Consider the following 27,730-nt stretch of genomic DNA (forward strand, 5'->3'; position numbering starts at 1 on the left):
TCAGTAGATTGGAGAAATAAGGTGTTAATGACATGGTGACATCATTTCCCATTATTTTGTCTCATTTATGCTGAACTTAATCATGCCAATATAAAACTGCTGTTCAGGGTCACTAAGCACTGTTTAAAGGGACAAACTTATTCAGTTATTGCTGTCGTTAAAATCTCATTATTGTGTTATTTGCTTTTTTGATGTAGCCACCTCCTTTACCATCTGCCTTGCGCATAGGGAAGAGATAGCAGAGACATTTTGCATATATATAAAAACTCATTAGAAAAGGGAATTGTGCCAGCGGACTGGCGGACAGCTAATGTGATTTTTTTTTTATTCGTTCATGGGATGTGGGCGTCGCTGGCAAGGCCAACATTTGTTGCCCATCCCTAATTGCCCTTGAGAATATAGATTCCTATATTTAAAAAGGGATATAGAACCAGTCCAGAGAACTAGAGACCAAAGGCACTAAATTGGGCGTTGTAACGCCCGTTGTTTCCAGCATGACGTGTGCCGGATGCCATCTTGGTATAGGAGTTAGCGCAGGCGCAGATAACGAACGCTGGAATCACGTAAAGTAGGGAGAAAATGGCTTCAATCAGTGTGCAACGATAATTTAAAGTGATAGACACCATTTTGGGACTTAACGCTCAACTCAATGCACAATCTTAACCCTGACCATCAGAACATGTCTTAGAGTGGCTGGAGGACCCCCCACCAGCACTATTTAAAGGGACCTTGCAGGATTTACAGGTTAGTGGCTGGATTATTGCTTCTGGCTGCCAAGACATTTGTAACTGTTTTTGGAGGTCTCCTAGACTTCAATACTAGGCTGCGGGGACATAGCCTAACATTTAGAGCCAGGACATGCAGGAGTGAAGTTAGGAAATGTTTCTACACGCAAAGGGTGGGAGAAGTTTGGAACGTTCTTCTACAGATGGCAGTTGATGCTAGCTCACTTCTGAATGTTAAATCTGAGACTGATAGATTTCTGTGAACCAAGGGCATTAAGGGACATGGGGCTAAGGCAGTTATATGGAGTTAAGTCATAGGTCCACCATGATCTCATTGAATGGTGGAACAGGCTCGAGGGGCTAAATGCCACTGCCACTTGCTGCCTCCTGATATGTACCACCTTCTCCTGCAAGAAAGCGTGACGTGTGTCTGGGTGATGTGCCTATCATGGTTGAATAGCTGCCAGTGTGTGTGGCTTGTGAGTTGTGGGTGGGCGGCTTGCGACAGTGGTAATGGGTAAGGGTGAGAGGAAGCATCTGATTGGAAGAGTTGAATACTGATGGAAAGAGTTTATTGGTATGTGGGGGATGGGGGGTGTAGTGCGTGGAGCAGTTGGTCGGAGATGCCACTTGACAGTTGACCTCACTCACCTTGACCACTCATGTCAAAGCATTGAACTTCTTCCTGCACTGGATACATTTTCATGATGCTGTGCTTCTAGCATTGAGATCGTCCCCCGCTGCGGGTATATGTCAGGAGGGCCTCTTGCCCTCCCACCCCACCTCCCACTGCGGATATAGGATGTCCCTCCTTCTGTCCACCTCTTGCACCAAGGTCTCTAGTGCATCAGCACAGAACCTTGGTGCATGCACTCTCGCAGGCTTGGTACCAACTCAGATCGGCGGATTGGTGAGGTCTGGCATGCAGATTGGAGGATGTGAGATTTAGAAGTGTACAACCTTTACTCAACGTTTTAACATAGCTCACTAGTGTGTAAACATAGGGATGGGACCTGCATCTGTGTTTTGCGTGTGCGATGTCTGATCTCCGTTCAGACTCCGTGCAGACAGTAGACTGTTATTGTCATCAAGTAACAGGTGACCAGCTACCTTTAAGAGATTTCTGAGAAACACCCTCCCTTTAAGAGATTGAACTCCCTCTGGTGGTGGAACGTACAAATTGCATTGATTCCACGTGCAAGGCACACCATCCACCACCCTCAACAGGATGCACTGCAGCAACTTGTCAAGGCTTCTTCGACAGCACCTCCCAAACCCACGACCTCTACCACCTAGAAGGACAAGAGCAACAGGCACATGGGAACAACACCACCTGCACGTTCCCCTCCAAGTCACACACTATCCCGACTTGAAAGTATATCGCTGTTCCTTCATCGTTGCTGGGTCAAAATCCTGGAACATACTTCCTAACAGCACTGTGAGAGAACCTTCACCACACGGACTGCAGCGGTTCAAGAAGGAGGCTCACCACCACCTTCTCAAGGGCAATTAGGGATGGGCAATAAATGCCGGCCTCGCCAGCGACGTCCACATCTCATGAACGAATAAAAAAAAATTCCACGTGCAAGGCCTGGCATGGAACGCTGATTGCAGGTGAGTTCTCGGGTTGGCCGAAACTTGCATCCTGCCTGCGTAGGGGTCATTTGGCGTGGGGTAATAGCACATCATGCTACCTATGCCCAAAAACAGCCCCTATCCAATTTTCCCCCCAAATAGCTTAACGTCGGTGGTAGGAAAGATAATGGAATCTTTATTCAAAGATGTAATAGAAAAACGTGTAGAAACTGGAAATATAATAAAGAATAGTCAGCACAGATTTCAAAAGGGAAGGTTGTGCTTGACCAACCTTAATGAATTCTTTGAAGAAGTAACAGAAAGGGTAGACATGGGCAGTGTAGTAGATGTAATATATTTGGACTTTGAAAAGGCCTTCGATAAGATACCGCAAAGTAGATTCATGACTAAGGCATATGGAGTCAGGGGATAAGTAGCAGAATGGATAGCAAGCTGGCTACAAAACAGAAAACAGAGAGTGGGGGTTAAAGGTAGTTACTCAGACTGGCAGAAGGTGGGAAGTGGTGTTCCACATGGATCAGTGCTGGGACCACTGTTGTTCACCATTTTAATAAGCGATTTGGGCTGAGGAATTGGAAGTAAAATTTCAGAATTTGGGGCTATAGTTAATACCGAGCAGGACTGCGACAAAATACAGGAAGACATTAATAAACTTGTAGAATGGCGTGTAATTTGCAAATGAATTTCAATATAGATAAGTGTGAGGTTTTTACATTTTGGTAGGAAGAATAAGGGCCATATACTGCTTGGATAATAAGAGTTCAAAAGTGGTAGAGGAGCAGAGGGATCTGGGGGTACAGATACACGAATCACTAAAAGTAGTGATGCAGGTTAATAAGGCCATAAGAAAAGCAAACCAAGCACTGGGGTTCATTTCTAGAGGGATGGAATTGAAAAGCAGAGAAGTTATGTTAAAGTTGTATAGAACCTTAGTTAGACCACACTTGGCGAACAGTTCTGGCCTCCATATTATAAAAAGGATATAAAGGCACTGGAGAAGGTGCAAAAAAGATTAACTAGTTTGATACCAGAACTGAAAGATTATACTTATCAGGAAAGACTGAGCAGGCTGAGGATCTTTTCTCTAGAAAAGAGAAGACTGAGGGGTGACCTGATAGAGGTCTTTAAGATTATGAAAGGGTTTGATAGGATAGACGTAGAGAAGATGTTTCTACTTGCGGGGGAGACCAGAACCAGGGGCCATAAATATAAGACAGTCACTAATAAATCCAATAGGGAATTCAGGAGAAACTTCTTTACCCCGAGAGTGGTTAGAATGTGGAACAAGGAGTAGTTGAGGCAACCAGCATAGATGCATTTAAGGGGAAGCTAGAGAATCACATGAGGGAGAAAGGAATAGAATGATATGCTGATAGGGTTAGATGAAGTAGGGAGGGAGGGAGGAGGCTCATGTGGAGCATATACACTGGCATAGACCTGTTGGGCTGAATGGCCTGTTTCTGTGCTGTACATTCTATGTAATTCTATGCCATTTGTACACTCCTCCTGCTTTTCAGAGAGGGCACAATGGGTTTCTTCTTGAAGATTCCCTTCTTTCTTCGCTTCTTCGATGAAGCAGAGGGGCAACAGACGGAGGTCAAGCTCATGTGGCAGAACAACACAAGTGTGACATCCACCCACCAATACCCCTACACCAGAGCATGGGTGCATCTGCCTGCAATTGATCGAGGAGCAGTGCCTGCAGAGGTTTCACTTTACAGTGGAAGTTGGCACAGAGTTATGCCCCATGCAACAAGTAAACCTGAAACCCACCTATACCATATGCATCAATTTCCATGTGACTGTTAAGGTCACAAATGCCCTTGTTACCTGTGATCTTGGGCTATTCCAGGCTCTACCGATAACTTAAGCCAAACAGCTATACGGAGGCACATCAAGCAAGGCACAAATGCATTGTTCTCTAAAGCTAACAATTTCTTCAGCTTCCTGTGGGTAACCAGTACCAACATGCACTTATGCTAATCTGCAAGAGACCTTCTCTTGACTACCACATTGAGTCATTGCATGAACAGTCCAATCAGCATCTTTCCCCTTTCCATCCCAAATTTAGTCTGGGTGCATCAACTCATACAGATCCTATTATGCCACCTCATCAAAGCCACTTCAAAATCTTGCTAAAAACAATGTTTTCCCACTCTACAATTTTAATGCTACCAACTCAGCTCAGAGTCTTTGAGCTGGAGTGTGAGTTAAAGACACTCTGACACATAAGGGAGGAGGATGTTAGTCAGCAGGGTAGTGGGGACCTAGGAGAGATAGAGAAGGAGGTCTCGCAGAAACTGGTCTCATCCAAAAGGTAGGAGGTACTTGATACCTTTGAGGATACGGATGAAGGCTGCAGAGAGGATGCCCAGAATGCTAACCATGGCAGCATGGAGCATGAGGCAGTCTAAGGGGGGGAGGATCAGAAAAGAAAGATTGTCTTCATAGGGGATTCTATAATCAGGGCAATAGATAGCATTCTCTGCAGTCACGACTGAGAGTCCAGGAGGGTGTGTTGCCTACCTGGTACAAAGGTAAAGGATATCTCGGAGCAACTGGAGAGGACCTTGGAAAGGGAGGGGGAGGATCCAGTTGTCATGGTCCATGTCGGCACCAATGACATAAGGAAGAAGAAGGAAGAGGTCCTGCTAAGGGAATATTAGAAGCTAGGAACTAAGTTACAAAACAGGATGTCGTGGGTGGTAACTCAGGATTATTACCTGAGCCACGTGCTAATTGGCATAGGGATAGGCAGATCAGAAAGGTGAATGCTTGGCTGAAAGAGTGGTGTGGAAAGGAGGGGTTCCATTTCATGGGACACTGGCACCAGTACTGGGACAGGAAGGAGCTGTATCGCTGGGACAGGCTCCACCTGAACCGGAGTGGGACCAGAGTTCTAGTGGAAAGGATACATAAGACTGAGAGCCCAGGAGGGTGTGTTGTCTACCTGGTACAAGGGTAAAGGACATCTCGGAGCAACTGGAGAAGACCTTGGAAAGGGAGGGGGAAGATCCAGTTGTCATGGTCCATGTCAACACCAATGACATAAGGAAGAACAAGGATAAAGCTTTAAACTAGCAAGATGGGGGGAGGGATCTGGTAGAAATAACAAAAGCCTAAAGATAAAAGAAATAGGAGATGAGTGTAAAGGTCAGACCAGGGTAAGGAATAAAGATAACATAAATGGTCAAGGAACAAATACAGTTATAAAACAGAAGAATAAAAGGACTGTTAAAAATGAAGTTAAAGGAATAACTATTAAAGATGAATTAAACTGCCTGTACAGCAATGTACACAGCATTCAAAATAAAACTGGGGAACTGGAGGCAATAATCTGTAGCGAGGAACCAGATGTAGTAGGAATAACTGACACATGTCTACATAAAGTACAGGACTGGCAACTAAATATTGCAGGGAATAACATAATCAGAAAGGATAGGAAAGGAAGGGGGGAGGTCGAATAGCTGTACTAATTAGAGATAACATAATGACAGTAGAAAAAGAGACATAACTAACAGAAGGATAGAAACAGAATCCATATGAATTGAAATAAAAGATAAGAAGGGATCGATCACGCTAATAGGGGTATACTGCAGACCATCTAATAGTGGAAAGGAGGTGGAGGACGAAATATGTAAGCAAAGATGTGAAATGAGTAAAGGACGTGGATAATAATCATGGGAGATTTTAACTATCCCTAAATAAATATGGCAAGAAGAAGTAGATAAAGTGGAACAGGGAATGGAATTTTTACAATGTGTACAGGACTCCTTTCTTACGCAGTATGTAAAAAGCCCAACAAGAGAGGAAGCACTGCTGGATCTAGTAATGGGAAATGAACCAGAACAGATGAGAGAAGTAAGTGTAGGGGAACATCTAGGCAATAGCGATCACAACCTAATAAGGTTTAAGATAAAGATTGAGAAGGACGTAAGTAAGACAAAGACCAAAGTAATAAATTGGAAAAAGTTGATTTTAAGGGGATGAGAATGGAACTCGGGAAAATAAACTGGAGAAATTTACTGACAAACAAAGGAATAGAACGGCTGTCAGGGTACCTTGAGTTCAGAAGATTTCATAAATTCACAATCTTACCTACAAAATTTGGGTGTGATAGGTGCAGCCTATTTGTGGTACTGGTGTGAGGATGTTTATGAAGCCCTTCAAATACCTCAGCCAGAGGTGTTCCATACATCTATAAATGCTCAGAAAATTAGACTTCAGCTTTGGCCTTGAGATGGTCAGCCCAAGACCGTAATGATCTATTAAGTGTTTGGGTTACTGCCTTTTCTCAGTTTGGTGATCAATACACTGTTGTAGGATGGATGTTGCGAATATGCCAAGTAAGTGAACTCAAAGCCTCTGAACTCTTTTACACAAACAAGAATTATAAATAGAGAAAAATCAAGAGTGACATGGCTAGCCTTGGCAAGATTTACAGGTTGTCTTGGGCCCACAGTACATCTCTAGGTCGAGAACATAACAGCAGTGAAGATTGTTAACAAGGGAGGGGAAATATGATTTTGTTCCCTTTGCACTTCAGATTACGCATTGATGTCATAACCATGCAATGATTTTGTCAATCCAAAGGACTAGCTAGTACATCAAAGAATAAGGTCAAAGCAGGGAATAATGGTAAAAAGTTAAAAATAAAGACTCTTTATCTGAATGCAGGAAGCATTCATAACAAGATAGATGAGTTAGTGGCACAAATAGAGATAAATGGATTTAATCTAATAGCCATTAGAGAGACGTGGATTCAAGGTGACCAAGGTTGAGAACTAAATATTCCAGGGTACATGACGTTTCGGAAAGACAGGCAGAATGGAAAAGGAGAGATGATGCCCTGATAATAAAGGATGACTTAAGGACAATAGCGAGAAAGGATCTTGGCTTGTAAGATCAGGAAGTAGAATCAGTACGGGTGGAGATAAGATATAGCAAGGGGCAGAAAACATGCAGCGAGTGACTCACCACCTGACCCCCAAAGCCTTTCCACCATCTACATTCACAAGTCAGGAGTGTGATGGAATACTCTCCACTTGCCTGGATGAGTGCAGCTCCAACAACACTCAAGAAGCTCGACACCATCCAGGACAAAGCAGCCCGCTTGATTGGCACCCCATCCACCACCCTTATCATTCACTCCCTTCACTACCGGTGCACAGTGGCTGCACTATGTACCATCCACAGGATGCACTGCAGCAACTTGCCAAGGCTTCTTCGACATCACCTCCCAAACCCACGACCTCTACCACCTAAAAAGGACAAGAGCAGCAGGCACATGGGAACACTACCACCTGCACGTTCCCCTCCAAGTCACACACTATCCCGATTTGGAAATATATCGCCGTTCCTTCATCGTCGCTGGGTCAAAATCCTGGAACTCCCTTCCTAACAGCACTGTGGGAGAACCTTCACCACACGGACTGCAGCGGTTCAAGAAGGCGGCTCACCACCACCTTCTCAAGGACAATTAGGGATGGGCAATAAATGCCAGCCTCGCCAGTGACACCCACATCCCATGAACGAATAAAAAAAAAACATTGATGGGAGTAGTTTATAGGCCCCCTAATAGTAGCTATACCATTGGACAGTGTATTTATCAAGAAATAATATGAGCTTCTAATAAAGGTAATGCAATAATTGTGGGGGACTTTAATCTTCATATAGACTGGGCAAATCAAATTGGGAAAGGTAGTCTGGAGAATGAGTTCATGGAATGCATTCGAGACAGTTTCCTAGAACAATATGCTATGGAACCAACCAGAGAACAGACTATTTTAGACCTTGTATTGTGTAATAAGACAGGGTTAAATAGTAATCTCATAGTAAAGGATCCTCTGGGGAAGATTGATCATAATATGATAGAATTTCACGTTGAGTTTGAGAGTGACATACTTAAATCCAAAACTAGAGTCTTAAACATAAATAAAGCCAATTACATAGGTATGAGGGGAAAGTTGGCTAAGGTAGATTGGGAAATTAGATTAAAAGGTATAATGGTAGATAAGCAATGACAAACTTTTAAAGAAATATTTTTGAATTCTCAACAAATATTCATTCCAATGAGAAATAAAAATTCCACAGGAAAAGCGATCGATCCGTGGCTAACTAAAGAAATTAAGGATAGTATTAGATTAAAAGAAGAGGCTTATAATGTTGTGAAGAATAGTAGTAAGCCTGAGGATTGGGAGAGTTGTAGAAACCAGAAAAGGATGACCAAAAAATTGATAAAAAAAGGAATAGAATATGAGAGTAAACTAGCAAGAAATATAAAAACAGATTGTAAGAGCTTCTACAACTAGGTAAAAAGGAAGAGAGTAGGAAAAGTAAACGTTGGACCCTTAGAGGCTGAGACAGGAGATATTATAATGGGGAATATGGAAATGGCAGAGACGTTAAACAAGTATTTTGTATCTGTCATCACAGTAGAAGACACAAAAAGCATACCAAAAATAATGGGGAACCAAGGGGCTAATGAGAGTGAGGAACTTAAATCAATTAATACCAGTAGAGAAAAAGCACTAGACAAGCTAATGGGACTAAAAGCCGATAAATCCCCTGGACCTGATGACCTACATCCTAGGGTTCTAAAAGAGGTGGCTGCAGAGATAGTGGATGCATTGGTTTTGATCTTCCAAAATTCACTAGATTCTAGAACAGTCCCAGCGGATTTAAAGGTAGCAAATGTAACCCCGCTATTCAAGAAAGGAGGGAGAGAAAAAACAGGGAACTACAGGTCAATTAGCCTGATATCAGTCATCTGGAAAATGCTGGAATCCATTACTAAGGAAGTGGTAACAGTGCACTTAGAAAATCATAATATGATTAGGCAGAGTCATCATGGTTTGAAAAGGGAAAAGTGTTTAACAAATATATTAGAGTTCTTTGAGGATGCAACTAGCAGGGTAAATAAAGAGGAACCAGTGGATGTAGTATATTTGGATTTCCAAAAGGCATTCAATAAGGTGCACACATAATAGGTTGTTACGCAAGATAAGGGCTCATTGGGTTGGGGGTAATATAGTAGCATGGATAGATGATTGGTTAACTGACAGAAAACAGAGAATAGGGGTAAATGTGTAATTTTCAGGTTGGCAGGCTGTAACTAATGGGGTGCTGCAAGGATCTGTGCTGGGGCCTCAGCTATTTACAATCTATATTAATGACTTAGATGAAGGGACTAAGTGTAATGTATCCAAGTTTGCTGATGATACAAAGGTAAGTGGGAAAGTAAGTTGTGAGGAGGGCACAAAGGCCCTGATATTAGCAGGGAGGCAGAATGGCAGTGGGGCGGGGGGGCGGCAATTGGGCACGTGGGTAACCTGCCCAATAAAATCTGTCCGTTCCCCACACAATCACGGGTCAAGTGGAGCCACTTAACGTGGCTTCCTGGCTTGTCGTACAAAAGCTGCACAGCAGGCGGACTGCGCACCCACCTCACAAGCTGTCAGCTGGAGGAGCTCTATTTAAAGGGGCAGTCCTCCAATGGCTGCTCCTGGAGCAAACACCCACAAAGCACAATGGAGCAGCACAGGTGCAAGGCTGCTCCAAGATTCAGCAAAGCCTCACTCCAGGTGCTACTGGATGGGGTGAGGAGGAGGAGGAGGGATGTCTTCTACCCATGGGACGGGAGGAAGTGGCCTGCCTCTGCCACTAAGAAGGCCTGACTCGAGGTGGCAGAGGAGGTCACCAGCAGGAGCAACATATCCCACACCTGGATCCAGTGCAGGAAGCGCTTCAATGACCTAACTAGGTCAGCCAAAGTGAGTACACTTACGCATTCTCCTACAATCCATCTTCCACATCACCGCCCCCGCCCCCCAACTCATTCTGCACTGCCAACACTACTCTATCGCATCACTCCTCACACCCACTCAAACCTCATCCTCAACTTACCTGCACTTACTCACCAATTCCTCACCTCCCCAGTACTCATCCCACCACTACCACTCAACCCAATCCTCATACAATGTCATGGCTCTGTCTCATTCTCACGCTCTGATGAATCTCTTTCACGGTCAGCCGCACCCAAACTAATGCATTCATCGGTTGGCCACGTCATCATCACTTACTCACGCGTCTGAAATTTCTCTCCTTAAAGGAGAAGAGAGCCCAGTATGCACGGGAGAGGGCAAGGACCGGAGGGGGGCCATAACAGATCGTCGTCCTCACAGACCTGGAGAAGGGGGCGCTAGAGCTGAGCCGTACCTTTGAGTGCCTGTCCATCAGGGACGCCGAGACTGGCACCCGACAAACGTCTGGTGACAGAACGTTAACATTCAGCACACACAATATGAATTGATCTGGCGCACACGTGAAGGAATCTCTTGCGGTGGTTCCAAATGAGCTGAGTTTTGATGGAGTTATCGCCCTTCATGTTGATGAACAGTCCTGGCTCGTGTGGAGGTGCTCGTATTGCTATATGGGTGCAATCGATTACACCCTGCACCCGTGGGAAGCCAGCCACAGCGTGGAATCTCACTGCCCTCTCTGTCTGGCTGAGGTCGTCCATGGGGAAGTTGACATAGTGCGAGGCCCTGCGAAACAAGCCGTTGGTGACCTGCCTTATGCACTTGTGTGCAGACGACCGAGAGACCCCGGCGATGTCCCCGGTGGCACCCTGGAATGATCTGAAGGCGAAGAATTTGAGGGCAGTAGTGACTTTGACAGTGACAGGTAAGGAAATTCTGCTCGGCCCAGCCAGGAGCAGCTCAGTATGAAGGAGGCTGCAGATGTCTGCGACTACCTGACTCCGAGCCTTCGTATGCACTGCTCCTCAGAGAGGTCCAGGAAGCTGAGCCTCAGTCTGTAGACCCTGTTGCGAGGGTAGTGCCGCCTGCGACGTCGCTCATTCTGTTGTTGCCCTCCGTGCTCCTGTGCAGATGCCTGTGGCGCAGCACTGTGTTGTGGAGCTCCACGTGGCGGAGGTGGATGCCATGCCTGGCGAGGCTGGTGATCTTCCTCATCCTCGAATGTAGTGGTGAATGCAGTCATGGTGACCCCCATCCTGACGGTATCAGTTTGAGGGGGTCCGCAAAGTAGTTAAATATGTTTGCACAGCAGAGTTTTGGGTGGAAAGTAAGAATTTTGACTGGAAACACAAAGATCTTGCAGCCAAAACTTTGTCTGAAGTGACAGAATGCCCTGCTGCAATAAATGCCGTTTTCCCCCACCTATCAAATTAGCATTTGCAACTCTCACTGGCTGCTGGTTGAAGCAAGTCTGTTGCAACAGGGAGTGTTTCCCACAGCACGGGAAACATGCTGAGTATTCTTCAAAATCGCACCCCTGCCAAAATGTCCAGACAATCAAGTGGTTCAAGTACCTCAACTATCGGACAAACTATGCAAATTATCATCCCGTCGGCTTTAATTGCTGGTGGGACTCACGCATTCGGGAGGTGCGCATGCACCCAGACGCGTCACTGGGGAACCCGGAAGTCAGCAGGTTAGAGCCGGGTTCCGAACCCGCTCCGCATTTTAGCGATTTTCGGAGCTTCCAATGCACCCGCTCCGTTACCTGAAAATCGGCCCCAAAGAGTCTGCCAAGGGATATAGACAGGTTAAGTGAATGAGTAAGAAGGTGGCAGATGGAGCATAATGTGGGGAAATGTGAGGTTATTCACTTTGGTAGGAAGAGTAGAAAAACAGTACATTTTTTAAATGGTGAGTAGCTAGTAAATCTAGGTGTTCAGAGAGATCTGGGTGTCCTTGTACAAGAAACACAGAAAGTTAGCATGCAGGTTCAGCAAGCAATTAGGAAGGCAAATGGAATGTTGGCCTTTATTGCAAGTGGATTAGAGTACAAGAATAAGGAAGCCTTGCTACAGTTGTACAGGGCTTTGGTGAGATTACATCTGGAGTACCGTATACGGTTTTTGTCTCCTTATCTAAGAAAGGATATACTTGCCTTAGAGGCGGTCCAACAAAGGTTCACTGGAATGATTCCTGGGATGAGAGAGTTTACTGTGATGAGAGATTGAGTAAAATGGGCCCATGTTCTCTGGAGTTTAGAAGAATGAGAGGTGATCTCATTGAAACATATACGATTCTGAGAGGGCTTGACATGGTAGATGCTGAGAGGATGTTTCCCCTGGCTGGAGAGTCTAGCACTAGAGGGCATAGTCTCAGGATAACGTGTCGGCCATTTAAGACTGAGGTGAGGAGGAATTTCTTCACTCAGAGGTTTGTGAATCTTTGGAATTCTCTACACCAAAGGGCTGTGGATGTTGAGTCGTTGAGTATATTCAAGGCTGAGATAGATAGATTTTTGCACTCTAGGGGGCATTAAGGGATATGGAGGTCGGGTGGGAAAGTAAAGTTCAGGTCGAAGATCAGCCATGATCTTATTGTAAACAATTTTACAACACCAAGTTATAGTCCAGCAATTTTATTTTAAATTCACAAGCTTTCGGAGGCTTCCTCCTTCGTCAGGTGAACGATGTGAACGGAGGAAGCCTCCGAAAGCTTGTGAATTTAAAATAAAATTGCTGGACTATAACTTGGTGTTGTAAAATTGTTTACAATTGTCAACCCCAGTCCATCACCGGCATCTCCACATCATGATCTTATTGAATGGCGGAGCAGGCTCGAGGGGCCATATGGCCTACCCTGTTCCTATTTCTTATGTTCTTATGTTCTTATAGCTTACGACTTGAATCAGAACATTGTTGATCCATGCAAATAGATGCTTCATTCAGAAGTGAGTCATCTCAGAAATGGGTCATTCAGAAATATATCTGCTTCTAATTGACAATAATACAATCCTCAAGAAGACTGAAAAAAATTGATTTTGGATGTTATTTCTTTTATGTGTAAAAAAAACTTCTAAATGCACTTTCTGTATTTCCTTTTAACTCTAGAATCCTACATGGCATTCAGATGAAATGTAACAACTTCATTATGATAATTGCTGATTGACTTTGAAATTGGAGATTCTTCATAATCATTCAGGTGGGTGTGACTCCTCCAATATCATGCCCCACAGAATAGTTTATTGTCTTGAATTAAGACCCTGATCTGGCACCCTTCTACATGGAACTTTTCTCTGCTAATTAGACTATTGAACAGAATAAGTTGCAAGCTAATAGGCCTGTTGGCCTCCATAACAGAAACTACAATGGCACTCAGAAAATCTACCAACAAAGTGCACAATGAAAGCAATTGCTAATTTTCATATTATGCTTTTTTCGTCCTAATTGGTGCAACATTTTTAGACAGTGCTAATGTACTGGTCATGACAGTTTTACAGTGGTGGACTTTCCAAATTATGTTACCTAGAGACATAAGTGAGATAAAAGTACTGCTGGTATTGGCAGAAATACCAGACCCAGGATGACTGGATTATAACAATGTGGAAGGGTTGATGAGTTACCTGTGAATTCAGAATTCACATGTTATCAAATGTTGACAGTATCTTTGATTGATAAACATTCAGTCTTACTCTTGGTCTCTCCAAAAGTAAATGCTTAGTTTTATTCTTCTGCCACTCTTTAGATCTTCTATGCCACATGATATTCCTCAACTGATAGGTCAGACACACCCTCTGTCAATGCCATTCTATAAGAAGCTACACGTTACTTCCTCCACAGGACTTCATTCTAACTGTATATTCACTATCGGAAACTATTAAAGGGCTGCATATAAGACTGAATTAATCCTGTAATTCACTAATGGACATCCCTGGCTGAATGTATCAGTTTTCATGTTTACCACTGTAGGAATGGATGACACAGGGTGAAGTATAATGCTCAGTCCAGGTCAACGTTGGCCTTTGCAATCTTCTCCTCCTAGGCATTGGCATTGGATGATGTGGTGGGAGTGTATCCCAACAATCTCAAAGGGCTGCTATTTGTCCTTAAGGCTAGCTTCCACTGAGGATCTAACAGTGGCTATGGTCATACATGAAGGTAAACTGCAACATTCATGGTTGCAGTTTTGGAGGTCCTGCTGCCGAAGGTTCTCCAGAGAAGTATGCTCTTATATGGAGAAGAGGGGCATACTCTATTGAAGAGCAGTGCCAGTACAGCCTGGATACAGGTTGCTGAAAGGATGAATGCAATGTCACGTGAACTGATCCTGGGAGCAAGTGAGGAAGAAATTTATTGGTATCCGTAACGTTGCTGAAGTAAGCGTGGTCATACATAATATTGCCTTACAATGCGTGGCAACAATGAAGCCAAGACAAAAATCTCGGGCCCTGAATTTCCCTGGACTTTCTGCTGCTGCACTGCTGTAACTTTATCTGAGGAGATTCAGGACAAGAACTCTGCAACAAAGTAGTCCAGGAGTGTATTAGTGGTGTGGCAAATCACCTAGTCATCCAAGAGGTAACTAGAGAGAGATAATGGGGGGCAGGAAATTGGCTTTTTTAGGACAGAGTTCAAGTGGGGCAGGACGTCCTCACAGCCCTCTGAATCCGCCCCAACTCCAGCCATTTCCCTGGTTCAGGGTTCATTTGATATGCATGGCAGGGTCCTGGTGGGATTCCCATACTGGAGAGAGAGAACCCACCAGTGCAACTGAGGGAAGTCCAGCAGTGCCGCAGCAAAGATGCTATTGCAGCACCAGAAGAAGCAGTGAGGCACCTTAAAAGGGCAGAAGCACCCTGAAGATTAATTCAAGACTCCCAATAAAGGTGTTGGCTAAGTCTGAGACCTTCAATAAGTAAGTGCTGGACCCAAATTGGAGGGAGAGGAGGCTCTCCCACTCTATCTAACTTGGGGCCTTGTCACTTCCAGACTTGACTATTCCAATGCTCTCCTGGCTGGCCTCCCATCCTCCATGCTTTGTAAATTTTAGTTCATTCAAAACTCTAATGTCTGTCTCCAATCCTGCACCAAGTCCTGCTCACCCATCTGTCCTGTTCTTAGAAACATAGATAAATTTATGACAGAAGGAGGCCATTCGGCTACCCAGCCTAATCCCACTTTTCAGCACTTGGTCCGTACCCTTGTAGGTTATGGCACTTCAAATGCATACCCAAGTACTTTTTAAGTGTGATGAGGGTTTCTGCCTCTACCACCCATTCAGGTAGTGAGTTCCAGACCCCTACCACCCTCTGGGTGAAAACATTTTTCCTCAGCTCCCCTCTAATCCTTCTACTTTAAATCTATGCCCCTTGGCTATTGGAAATAGGTGCTTCCTATCCACTCTATCCAGGCCCCTCATAATTTTATACACCTCAATTAAATCACCCTCAGCTGTTCAAAAGAAAACAACCCCAGCCTATCCAATCTTTTCTCATAGCTAAAATTTTCGAGTCCTGGCAACATCTTTGTAAATCTCCTCTGTACCCTCTTTCCTGTAATGTGACCAGAACTGTACGCTGTACTCAAGCTGTGGTCTAATTAGTGTTTTATACAGTTCTAGTATAACCTCCCTGCTCTTATATTCTATGCCTTGGCTAATAAAGGAAAGTATCCCCAATGCCTTCTTAACCACCTTACCTACCTGTCCTGCTAACTTCAGGGATCTGTGTACATGCACTCCAAGGACCCTCTCTTCCTCTACACCTCTCAGTATCCTCCCATTTATTGTGTATTCCCTTGCCTTGTTTGCCCTCCCCAAATGCATTACTTCACACTTCTCCGGATTGAATCCCATTTGCCACTTTTCTGCCAACCTGACTAGTCCGTTGATATCTTCCTGCAGTCTACAGCTATCCTCCTCACTATCAACCACACGGCTAATTTTTGTATCATCTGTGAAATTCTTAATCATGCCCTCTACATTTAAGTCTAAATCATTAATATATACCACTAAAAGCAAGGGACCTAGAACTGAGCCCTGTGGAATCCCACTGGAAACAGCCTTCTAGTCACAAAAACGCCCTCGACCATTATCCTTTGCTTCCTGCCACTGAGCCAATTTTAGATCCAATTTGCCACTTTCCCTTGGATCCCAAGGGCATTTACTTTTTTGACCAGTCTGCCATGTGGGACCTTGTCTTGCTGACCTACATGGGCTCCCAGTCCTCCAACACCTCCAATTTAAAATTCTCATCCCTGTCTTTAAATCCCTTCATGGCCTCACCCATTCCTATTTCTGTAACCTCCTCCAGGCTTACAACTCCCTCAAAACTCTCTGTTCCTTCGACTCTATCCTCTTGTGCGCCCCTTTCCCACCTTTGGCCACTATTGGTGGCCTTGCCTTCACCTGCCTAGGTCCCACACTTTGGAATGTCTTTAAAATCCACCTCTTTGATCAAGCTTTTGGTCATCCCCCCCTTACACCTCCTTTGGCCCCACATCCATTTTTGTCTGATTATGTCTCTGTCATGTGCCTTAAGATGATTTTCTATATTAAGGGTGCTAATAAGTTGTTGTTTTTATTCCCAGTGCTTACCGTCACCTTCCATGAGGCGGTGTTGGGATGTAGCGGTGACTGGGGTGGATATGATGCAAATCTGCCAGGGACCCGGTCCCCACCTTTCCGCCACCATTTCCTTAAAGCGGGCAGGGAATGTCAGGCCATTGGCCATCCCAGTGGGGGCAGGCGTTGGAAATCCTGGTCAGGGCAGTGAGGCGACTGTAGATCTCTTCATCTGAATTTTCCACCAGCCTTCACCAATTTTGGACAGAATCATGGAGGAGAATTTCACAATATGTTTTCAGAAATGTTTAGAGAAGGGACGTTACATAAATGTTTGCAAATCAAGCTGTGTGGTGAGAGAATTGTCTGAAGAAACTCAAGCTTTCATATATACCAAGGGAAGAAACAGATTGCAGTGAACCTATTGCTAAATGACAGTTATTCAGTTCACATTAAAATAGACACTGAGCAGATGTTTCTGTGGTTCTTACAGAAAACAAAATCTCTCAGACACCTAGATTAAATTCTGTTTGGTCCTGGATAAAACCAATTAGATGTGAGAGAGTGTTTTCTGGGAACATAAACAAAAGAAGGAACAGAAAATGTAGGTTGTTCAAAGAGTGAGAAAATGTTGTTAGGAAAACTAGCAATGAGTGCCCTAAACTTAACCTCCAAAGTTGACATGGTGGACTTTGCAAAAGAGAAATACAACCACAAATTTCCAAAATTATTTCAAGGTCTAGAGAAAATAAAAGGTGAGTACACTATAAGGATAAAGTCACATGCTCAACATTTTGCTCTTCAGGCTGAATAATTTATCCTATTAAATTTAAGGGCAGATTTTCCAAATGCATGCTCCCAACATGGAGCTTTGCATGCTAGGAGCACATATTGGGAATTCAGGAACTGAAGGCAGAGGGATGGAAATCCTGCTAGGCTCCAAAACTCTAGGGTCAATTTAAACTCAGGGCGAGTTGCAGGTGGGCGGGGGCGGGGGGTGGGGGGTGGGGGTGGCGGGTGCGGATGAGTGAAAAACGCACTCGTGGAGAAAATTTGAGACCCGGGCCATCAATTTTAGGGGCGGGGTTACTAATGGCACACCGATTGTTCTTCCAGAGAGGGGGACCAGGCACCCTTTCCAAGCAGGCCAGCTCCACTGGTATATTGGTGAAGGCAATGCAAATGCAACCCCCCCTCGCCCCCACCCCCCCCCCCCCCCCCCCCCGCTAAACCACTAAAGGACCATTCTGTAGGCGCTGTTCCCAACCTTATGGACTGTGGTGGGGTCAAACTCAGAGTTCTTCAGTGGGCATGATCCCAGCATAATTGCTGGCACTATGCCCTTGCAGATGTTCTAGGTCATTGTGCTCGGTCGTTTTTTGGTTGCTTCATTGGTCTCCGCTGTTCCTCCTCTCCCTTAATAAATTTAATATCAACTGGAAATCTGACCAACTTGCATTGCATTTCTAAACCCAGGTCATTTATAAAGATTAGAAACAGTAGGGGCCCCAGCAATGATTGCTGGTGCACTCCACTTAGTACATCTCCCAGCTTGATATCACTCTCCTAACTAGTACCTGCTGCTTTCTGCCTTTCATCCAATTCCCTATCCACCTCCATAGGGTACCCACTGTCTTATGCTTGTGTTGCAACCTTTCATGCAGATATTTATTGAAGGCTTTGAAGATTGACCTAATAGAAAGAGAATGCCACATCAAAACTGATCACAAATAAGGGCATCATCCAAGCCTTGGAAACAATATAAGGAAGCATCATGAGGCTGATGTCTCTGTTTGGTTCAAAAAAACTTTGATGAATTGGAAAGTGAGCAATAATATTTAACTCTCTGTTGGTATAACACTGGTTGTGGAAAGCATTGTCTGTGGTATTCCTACAAAAAGATCACTTCCGGTTTATATCATGAATTGCTGAGAGCTAAAAGTAAGAAAGAAATAACTTGTATTTATATATAGCCTTATTACATCTCTCAAAAACATCCCAAATCACATAAAATGAAATATTTTAAAGTGCAGTCACTGTTCCTTTGTAGGCAAGCACAGTGTCTATTTTGTATACAGTAAGGTCCTACAAACAGCAAATAAGAGGAATGACCAATTAATCTCTTTTGGTGATGTTGGTTGAAGTAGGAATGTTGGCCAGGACACCAGAACTCCCTGCTCATCTTCATTTAGTGCCATGTGATCCTTAATGTCTATCTGAACCACTGGAACAGAAAGATAGAGCCTTTGTTTAATGTTTCATTCAAATCTCTGACTATACAGCACTCCATCAGTACTGCATTGTCAGATATTTGGGTGAAACATTAAACCAAGGCTTCACCTGTCTGTTATGTACTCAAGTCATAGAGTAGGGCTTGAACTTACAACCCTTTGATTTAGATGCATGAATGCACTCTTAGTTGAAAGGAAGAATGAGGTGAGGCTATATAAATAAATGGTACAATTACAAAGGGGGTGCAGGAACAGAGAGACCTGGGGATTCACATACACAAATCTTTGAAGGTGGCAGAACAATTTGATAACACTGTTAAAAAAGCACACAGGATCCTGGGCTTTATAAATAGAGGCATAGTGTACAAAAACAACAACAAGTTATGCTAAATCTTTATAAATCACCGGTTAGGTCTCAGCTGGAGTATTGTCTCTAATTCCGGGCACCACACTTTACAAAGGATATCAAGACCTTGGAGAGGGTGCAGAGGAGATTTACGAGAATGAGCCTGTGAGTGCAACCGACACTGAGTGCAGCAGGCACAGAGTGAACAACTTGGGAGTTTGGTAAGTGTGGGAGTTCGGTGAAGTGGGGGAAGGAGGTGCTCCTTTGCTTTGCCTTGCTTTTCCTAACTTTTTCCGCAGAATGGCGGCGGACCTGAGCAGCAGCAGATCGAGGCCCGAGAATGGGGATAAAAGCAGCAGGAGACCTGCAACAAGAGCAAACTGCAGTGTGACGTCACAGGTGAGGCAGGTCAGTGATTGGTAGTGATTGTGGGCTGAGTTTTAAATTAACATATAGCATATAACTAAATTTTAAAAACTAAACTTAATTTAATTAATTTAATAAATTAAACAAGGTAAATAATTTGATTAACACTAAACTAATTAATTAAATAAATAAAATAATGGGAGAACAGGAGATGTGTTGCTGCTGCAATATGTGGGAGCTTATGAACATTTTTGTTCAGGGCGACTACATCTGCGGTAAGTGTCTGCGACTCGAGGAACTTCGGCTCCGAGTTGAGAAGCTGGAGTCCGAGTTGCGGACATTGCGAGACATCAGGGAAGGAGAAAGCTACCTGGACCTTTTGCTCCAGGAGGCAGTCACATCCCTTAGATTAAATACTTTAGAATTGACACGTGGTCAGGGACAGGAGGGTGTGACTGCGAGTGAGGCAGGTACGGGAATCCAGGAGGTAGTATTGCAGGAGCCTAAGTCCCTGCGCTTGTCCAATAGATTTGAGGTTCTTGCAACCCTTGTGGACAAGTGCGGGGACTGCGGGGAGGACGAGCAAACTGACCACGGCACCATGGTGCAGGAAGCCGTTCAAGTGGGGGGAGTAAAAAGGAAGTGGTTGTAGTAGGCGACAGTATAGTTGGGGGATAGACACTGTTCTCTGCAGCCAGGAGCATGAGTCCCGAAGGCTATGTTGCCAACCCGGTGTCAGGGTTAAGGACATCTCTTCCGGCCTGGAGAAGAACTTGGAGTGGGAGGGGGAGGGTCCAGTTGTCGTGGTCCACATGGGTACCAACAACATAGGTAGGACTAACAAAAAGGTTCTGTTGAGAGAGTTTGAGCAGCTAGGACTAAATTAAAAAGCAGAACCACAAAGGTAATAATCTCTGGATTATTACCTGAGCCATGAGCAAATTGGCATAAGGTCAATATGATCAGGGAGATGAATGTGTGGCTCAAAGATTGGTGTTGAAGAAGTGGGTTTCGATTTGTGGGTTACTGGCACCACGGGGAAAGAGAGAGGTGTTCTGTTGGGACAGACTACACCTGAACCATGCTGGGACCAGAATTCTAGCGAATCGAATAACTAGGGAGGTAGATAGGGCTTTAAACTAAATAAGGTGGGGGGGAGGGTCCCGGTGGAGAGGAATCTAGAATGCTAAAGAGAAAAGACAAGGGAGCAGTGCAGGAAAGTGATAGGGGTAAGGATAACCAGATTGTATCAGGAAGGGACAGAGCGTACAAACAAGAGTGCACTAACAAATAGGGTCCGGGTAAGAAAAAATGGTAATAAGACAAATAGGGTCATATTACAAAAAAATGTTAAGATGTCTAAAAATGTTAAAAATGCTGTTAATTCGTCTACCTTATTACGAAGCATTCGTAATAAGGTAGACGAATTAACAGCACAAATAGATGTAAACGGATACGATATAATTACAGGGTGACCAAGGCTGGAAACTGAATATTCAAGGGTATTCAATATTTAGGAAGGGCAGGCAAAAAGGAAAAGGCGATGGGGTGGCGTTGTTAGTAAAGGATGTAATCAGAGCAAGAGTGAGAAAGGATATTGGCTCAGAAAATCAAGGTGTAGAATCAGTCTGGGTGGAGTTAAGAAGCACCAAGGGGCAGAAAATACTGGTGGGAGTTGTCTATAGGCCTCCAAACAGTAGTGGTAATGTAGGGGATGGCATCAAACAGGAAATTAGAGATGCATGTAACAAGGGTACTACAGTAATCATGGGTGACTTTAATCTATATATAGACTGGCCAAACCAAATTAGCAATAATACTGTGGAGGATGAATTCCCGGAGTGTGTATGAGATGGTTTTTTAGACCAGTACGTTGAGGAGCCAACCAGGAAACAGGCTATCCTAGATTGGGCATTGTGCAATGAGAAGGGGTTAATTAATAATCTTGTTGTGCGGGGTCCTTTAGGGAAGAATGACCATAACATGATAGAATTCTTCATTAAGATGGAAAGTGAAGTCGTCCAATCCGAAACTAGGGTCCTAAATCTAAAGAAAGGAAACTACAAAGGTATGAGGAGTGAGTTGGCTATGATAGATTGGGGAGCTTCATTAAAAGGCATGACGGTTGATAGGCAATAGCTAACACTTAAGGAACGAATGCATGAATTGCAACAGTTACACATTCCTTTCTGGCACAAAAACACACAAGGAAAAGCGGCCCAACCATGCCTAACAAAAGAAATTAACGATAGTATTAGATCCAAAGAGGAGTCATATAAAGTTGCCAGAAAAGTATTAAGCCTGAGGATTGGGAGTAGTTTAGAATTCAGCAAAAAAGGACCAAGAGGGGAAAAATAGAATATGAGAATAAACTTGCAAGGAACATAAAAGCGGACTGTAAAAGCTTCTACAAGTATGTAAAAAGAAAAAGATTAGTGATGACAAATGTAGGTCCCTTACAGTCAGAAACGGGAGAATTTATAATGGGGAACAAGGAAATGGCAGAGCAATTAAACAAATACTTTGGTTCTGTCTTCATGGAAGAGGATACAAATAACTTCCCAGAAATGCTAGTGAGGGTCTAGTGAGAAGAAGGAATTAAAGGAAATTAGTATTAGTAAAAAGATAGTGCTGGAGAAATTAATAGGACTGAAAGCCGATAAATCCCTGGGGCCAGATAATCTGCATCCCAGAGTACTAAAAGAGGTAACCATGGAAATAGTGGATGCATTAGTTGTCATCTTCCAAAATTCTATCGATTATAGAACAGTTCCTGCAGATTGGAGGGTGGCAAATGTAACCCCATTATTTAAAAAAGAAGGAAGAGAAAAAACAGGGAATTACAGACCGGTTAGCTTAATATCAGTAGTAGGGAAAATTCTAGAGTCTATCGTAAAGGATGTGGTAACAGGACACTTAGAAAATATCAATGGGATTAGACAAAGTCAACAAAGATTGATGAAAGGGAAATTGTGTTTGACAAACCTACCGGAGTTTTTTGAGGATGCAACTGGTAGAATAGATAAGGGAGAACCAGTGGATGTGGTGTATTTGGATTTTCAGAAGGCCTGTGTTAAAGTCCCACATAAGAGGTTAGTGTGCAAAATTAAAGCACATGGGGTTGGGGGTAATATACTGGCATGGATTGAAAATTGGTTAACAGACAGGAAACAGAGAGTAGGAATAAATGGGTATTTTTCGGGGTGGCAGGCGGTGACTAGTGGGGTGCCGCAGGGATCAGTGCTTTGGCCCCAGCTATTCACAATGATTTGGATGAGGGAACCAAATGTAATATTTCCAAGTTTGCTGAAGACACAAAACTAGGTGGAATTGTGAGTTGTGAAGAGGATGCAAAGAGGCTTCAAGGCGAATTAGACAAGTTGAGTGAGTGGGCAAATACATGGCAGAAGCAGTATAATGTGGATAAATGTAAAGTTATCCACTTCGGAAGGAAAAACAGAAAGGCAGAGTATTATTTAAATGGTGATAGATTGGGAAATGTTGATGTACAAAGGGACTTGGGTGTCCTTGTACACCAGTTACTGAAAGCAAACATGCAGGTGCAGCAAGCAGTTAGGAAGGCAAATGGTATGTTGGCCTTCATTGCAAGAGGATTTGAGTACAGGAGCAAGGATGTTTTACTGCAGTTATACAGGGCCTTGGTGAGATCGCACCTGGAGTATTGTGTGCAGTTTTGGTCTCCTTACCTAAGAAAGGATGAACTTGTCGTAGAGGGAGTGCAGCGAAGGTTCACCAGACTGATTCCTCGAATGGCAGGACTGTTGTATGAGAAGAAATTGGGTGGACTCGGCCTGTATTCACTCGAGTTTAGAAGAATGAGAGGGGATCTCATTGAAACATATAAAATTCTGACAGGGCTAGACAGACTGGATGCAGGGAGGATGTTTCCCCTTGATTGGGGGTCTAGAACGAGGGATCACAGTCTCAGGACATGGGGCAGGCCATTTAGGACTGAGATGAGGAGAAATTTCTTCACTCAGAGGGTGGTGAACCTGTGGAATTCTCTACCACAGAAGGCTGTGGAGACCAAGTCACTGAATATATTTAAGAAGGAGCTGGATAGATTTCTAGACACAAAATGCATCAAGGGGTATGAGGAGAGAACAGGAATATGATATTGAGATAGAGGATCAGCCATGATCATATTGAATGATGGAGCAGGCTCGAAGGGCCGAATGGCCTACTCCTGCTCCTATTTTCTATGTTTCTGTGTTTCTCTGGTTCCGGGGATGAGGGACTTCTGTTATGTGGAGAGACTGGAGAAGCTGGGATTGTTCTCCTTAGAGCAGAGAAAGTTAATGGGGAGATTTAATAGAGATGTACAAAATTATGAAGGGTTTTTGATAGATCAGATAGGGATTAACTGTTTCCAGTGGCAGGAGGGTTGGTAACCAGAAGATGTCGATTTAACATAATTGGCATCAGAACTGGGGGCAGATAAGAAGAATTATTTTTTGTAGAGAATTGTTATGATCTGGAATTCCCTGCCTGAAAGAGTGGTTGAAGCTGATTCAATAGTAACTTTCAAAAGTGAATTGGATATGTACTTGAAGAGGAAAAAGTTGCATGGCTATGGGGAAAAAGCAGGGGAGTGGGACTAATTGGATAGCTCTTTCAAAGAGCTGGCAAAGGCATGATGGGACAAATAGCTTCCTTCTATGATGTAAGATTCTATGATGCTTGTTTCTGAATATTAGAATCTTCATGACTCAGGTCTGTAAGACACATTTAACTATTAAAACCTACTCTTTCAATTGACACTCAAGGTAAGAGGAAGCATGAAATAAAAAATGTGCTGCCAGTTCTCTCAAGCTACTCAATAGGATTTCAATGCAGCTGAATAGCAACGAATAGGGTCTGCTATTCACTGCTCAGTAAGTAGACGGAATAGTACTGATTAATATGAATTGAATATGAATAGCATTGATTAGCATCAATTGCACTGGATGAATATGCATTTCAATTACACTGAATAGCGGCCAAAACAAGGTGTGAAACAGCATTATTGATTGACGGATGTTTAGCTGTGAGAATTCTAAAGCAGTAAAATGTAAATGCTTTTGCATTGCAGCTTGTTGCAATGCAGGAGAGTGCCCAAAATGAACTCCCTGCATCTTTTCCTCATTTTTACATTCAAAGTCGTTTGTTAGCCTCCTGCAGGCCCACTGGATCCACAGAGGAGATAGTTCCAGTGGTAAATGCAGAGACCTATGAAGAAGTAGGTCTCCAATGCCTGCAGAACAAGGTGATCTGCACTGGGGAATGCCATTGACTCTGCCAGTCTGGCACACACGATTAAACTGCCCCACAGTAAAATAAAATTGCCTGTTCAGTAACAAATGCACTTTAATTTTAGAATCAATGGAATGAAAATTGGGTGGTTCTACTTTGGATGGGCGACCTTCTCCGCCAGGTTACCACCCAGGTGGCAAAGTTGAAAACTACCCCCATTTTGTCCAAAACAACAATGTAAAAGAACATGTTGTATTGAGGAATGGGTTTGCCAACGTTTCCAGGAATGGGGGGGGGAGGATGACCTCCCCCATTGGAACACAGTGCGAGTGAGGTGGTCTGCACCCTTGGTGTTATACTTGTACTTTTTCTTCCACCAGGCTCTGGGGTCAATGGAACCTTTCTGCTATGACAACTTTTCATGCTTCCCTTTCTATCTGTTTATTGGTAGCCATGATGTGGAGATGCTGGTGATGGACTGGGGTTGACAAATGTACAGGATCTTACAACACCAGGTTATAGTCCAACAATTTTATTTGAAAATCACAAGCTTTCGGAGGCTTTCTCCTTCGTCAGGTGACGAAGGAGAAAGCCTCCGAAAGCTTGTGATTTTCAAATAAAATTGTTGGACTATAACCTGGTGTTGTAAGATTCTGTACATTTATCTGTTTATTCACCACTTAGCTCTCTCCCTTCAGTGTCTTGTATATGTCTTCGTTGATTTTTCTCAATATGCCTCCTGTTGTCTCACATTAATATCACTTCTGCCAATTAACCATTCCTGTTCTCCACTTAAACACTTTACAGGTTGTTCTATTTCTTTTCTTGTGTGCACGGTTTTGTTTTTACCCCTTTCCCTTTGTTTTTGTTTTGTTCCTTTTTAAATGCGGTTCCTCGGTATTATCTTCCAGTTCTGAGAAAGGGTCCATACCCAAAATGATTTGTCTGTTCTCTTCACAGATGCTGCCTGACCGGAATGTTTCCAGCACTTTTTGTTGATGTTGTATTGAGGGACAGCTATATATGTATATATAAAAACCCATTTCCCCCTGCTATAATATATATACAATCTCGCAAATAGGAGGAAAATGATTTACTACAGACATGTTTTCAGGCTCCAAATAAAAGCAAAGCTACGACAGATTGAAATACATTCCAGGAAGAAAGCAACATGAACGTGAATGCTATAAACCAGACTCTTGCTGTAGAGCCTCAACAAATACCGGGTCAGCAGCAAAAGGTCTTTGTGGCTGGATTTCACACCACTATACCGTCCCACGTCGAGTGGTATAGCAATGGAAACAGTGGGAAAATCAGGCAGGGAGAACTACTGCCACAGCTCTGCCTGTTGTAAATTTTCTTCTCCCGTCCAAGCAGGGAAGGCTACCTGCCATCCTTTCACTGCACTGGGACACATAAGTGATGGAGCAAACTTTCATCTCATCAGTCTGAAGTACAATTCAACCTATTTCCAGAAGTGAAAGGCCAGTGTCTAAGCCATTGAACCACATAGTTTCATATCTTTTCCTGTTGTTGTAAGTGGTGGCATTGATCAAAGGTACATGTATGACCACGTGGGTTCAATCTATGACTCCTTGGAAAATTCTGCACTCTGTAAAATTACAGTGCTCTGTTATGCTGCTGCCAGTTGTCCATGGGGAAGCCATGATTTCAATGGAAAAGATAATCGGGTGTGCTGTAAAACGGGCTGCCGATTCATTTTCGCCTGTTTTGCGTTACTGCCCAACACCAATTTCACCCCTTGGGTCTGCCACTGCAAACTTAGTCCATTTATAAGAAGAAACAATTTATTCTAAATTTGCTAAGTGCGGAATCGTGTTGGTATGGATGCTGTATAATCAAATTTATGACATTAAATTAACATAGGCACTACTGGTCTGCTTGCCTTTAACTATCCCATTTCTGTCCTGACCTTTCTTTAAACTGGTTTTAATCAAAACTTAGTTTGAATATGGCTCCAATATGTTGTTCTAAAATACTGAAAGGTGGCAAAAAACCCTGCATATGTGCCAACATACAGCCTGCATATACCTTTGTGTACAGTATGTTGGCACATTAAGAGGTTTTCTTTATTCAGCTCTTTTTTAGACTAAGTGAATAAGCTCTGGCTCAAAGGTTAAGTCCCAGTTACAAAAATATACATTACATAGAGAAACATCTCAGAATACTTTGAAGGGGGAGAGGTCCACATTGAGCAGAATATGAAGATATTTTAGTCGTGGGACTTGGAAAGATTGTAGTATAGTGTGTTATAAACTGGATAGCCAGGTGGTGAAGGATAGAACACTGGAGCCTAGTCTTCAGTTGCTTTCAAGCCTTTATTCACAAAGCTCCACATTTACACCCACCCCACACCCTAGATCAGCTCTCTTATAAAAGGATACAAGAGTGTTAAAAGTGACCATGAATCTGTTGGATTGTCAGAAAATGAATCATTGAGGTAATGAAGGTGTGGATAAGGGTTTTAACAGTAACAAAGGTGAGGGGCATAAATGCCAATGTTCTGGAAGTGGGGTAAATAGATCACAAAACACTGAGGCTGTGCACCGTTAGGTTCAGCCTGAGCAGGTTGTAAGGGAGATTGATGGAGTCTGACCCAGAGGCATGTAGATACTGAAGATGGAGCAGTAACTTGCAGATTGGTAACAGCTAGCTTTTTTTCTCTGTCCCAGTAGTGAAACACAGGGGAGCGTTGGTATCCAAATATTTGGAGATAGATTTAGAGTGCAGCTTTATAAGACCTCATGGTGTTGGGGGTAATATACTGGCATGGATAGAGGATTGGCTAACTAACAGAAAACAAAGAGTCGGGATAAAAGGGTCATTTTCAAAATGGCAATCTATAACTCGTGGGGTGCCGCAGGGATCAGT

The 27,730-nt window shown here is 43.5% G+C and overlaps 1 long non-coding RNA gene across 2 annotated transcripts in view; it reads left to right on the forward strand.

Moving 5' to 3' along the window:
• Positions 1 to 26,755, forward strand: part of LOC137342694 (uncharacterized) — a 36,128-nt gene extending 9,373 nt beyond the window's left edge. The window contains exons 2-5 of one of the 2 annotated variants that reach the window (XR_010967331.1): positions 13,192 to 13,282; positions 19,286 to 19,440; positions 19,519 to 19,618; positions 25,799 to 26,755. This is a non-coding gene — a long non-coding RNA (uncharacterized lncRNA). Of the gene's footprint in view, positions 1 to 13,191; positions 13,283 to 19,285; positions 19,619 to 25,798 lie in introns of both variants that reach the window. The other variant, XR_010967329.1, reaches the window with a different exon arrangement.
• Positions 26,756 to 27,730: the final 975 nt, after the last annotated feature.

Source organism: Heptranchias perlo, chromosome 1 (assembly GCF_035084215.1).
Source record: "Heptranchias perlo isolate sHepPer1 chromosome 1, sHepPer1.hap1, whole genome shotgun sequence".
Taxonomy (NCBI): Eukaryota; Metazoa; Chordata; class Chondrichthyes; order Hexanchiformes; family Hexanchidae; genus Heptranchias; species Heptranchias perlo.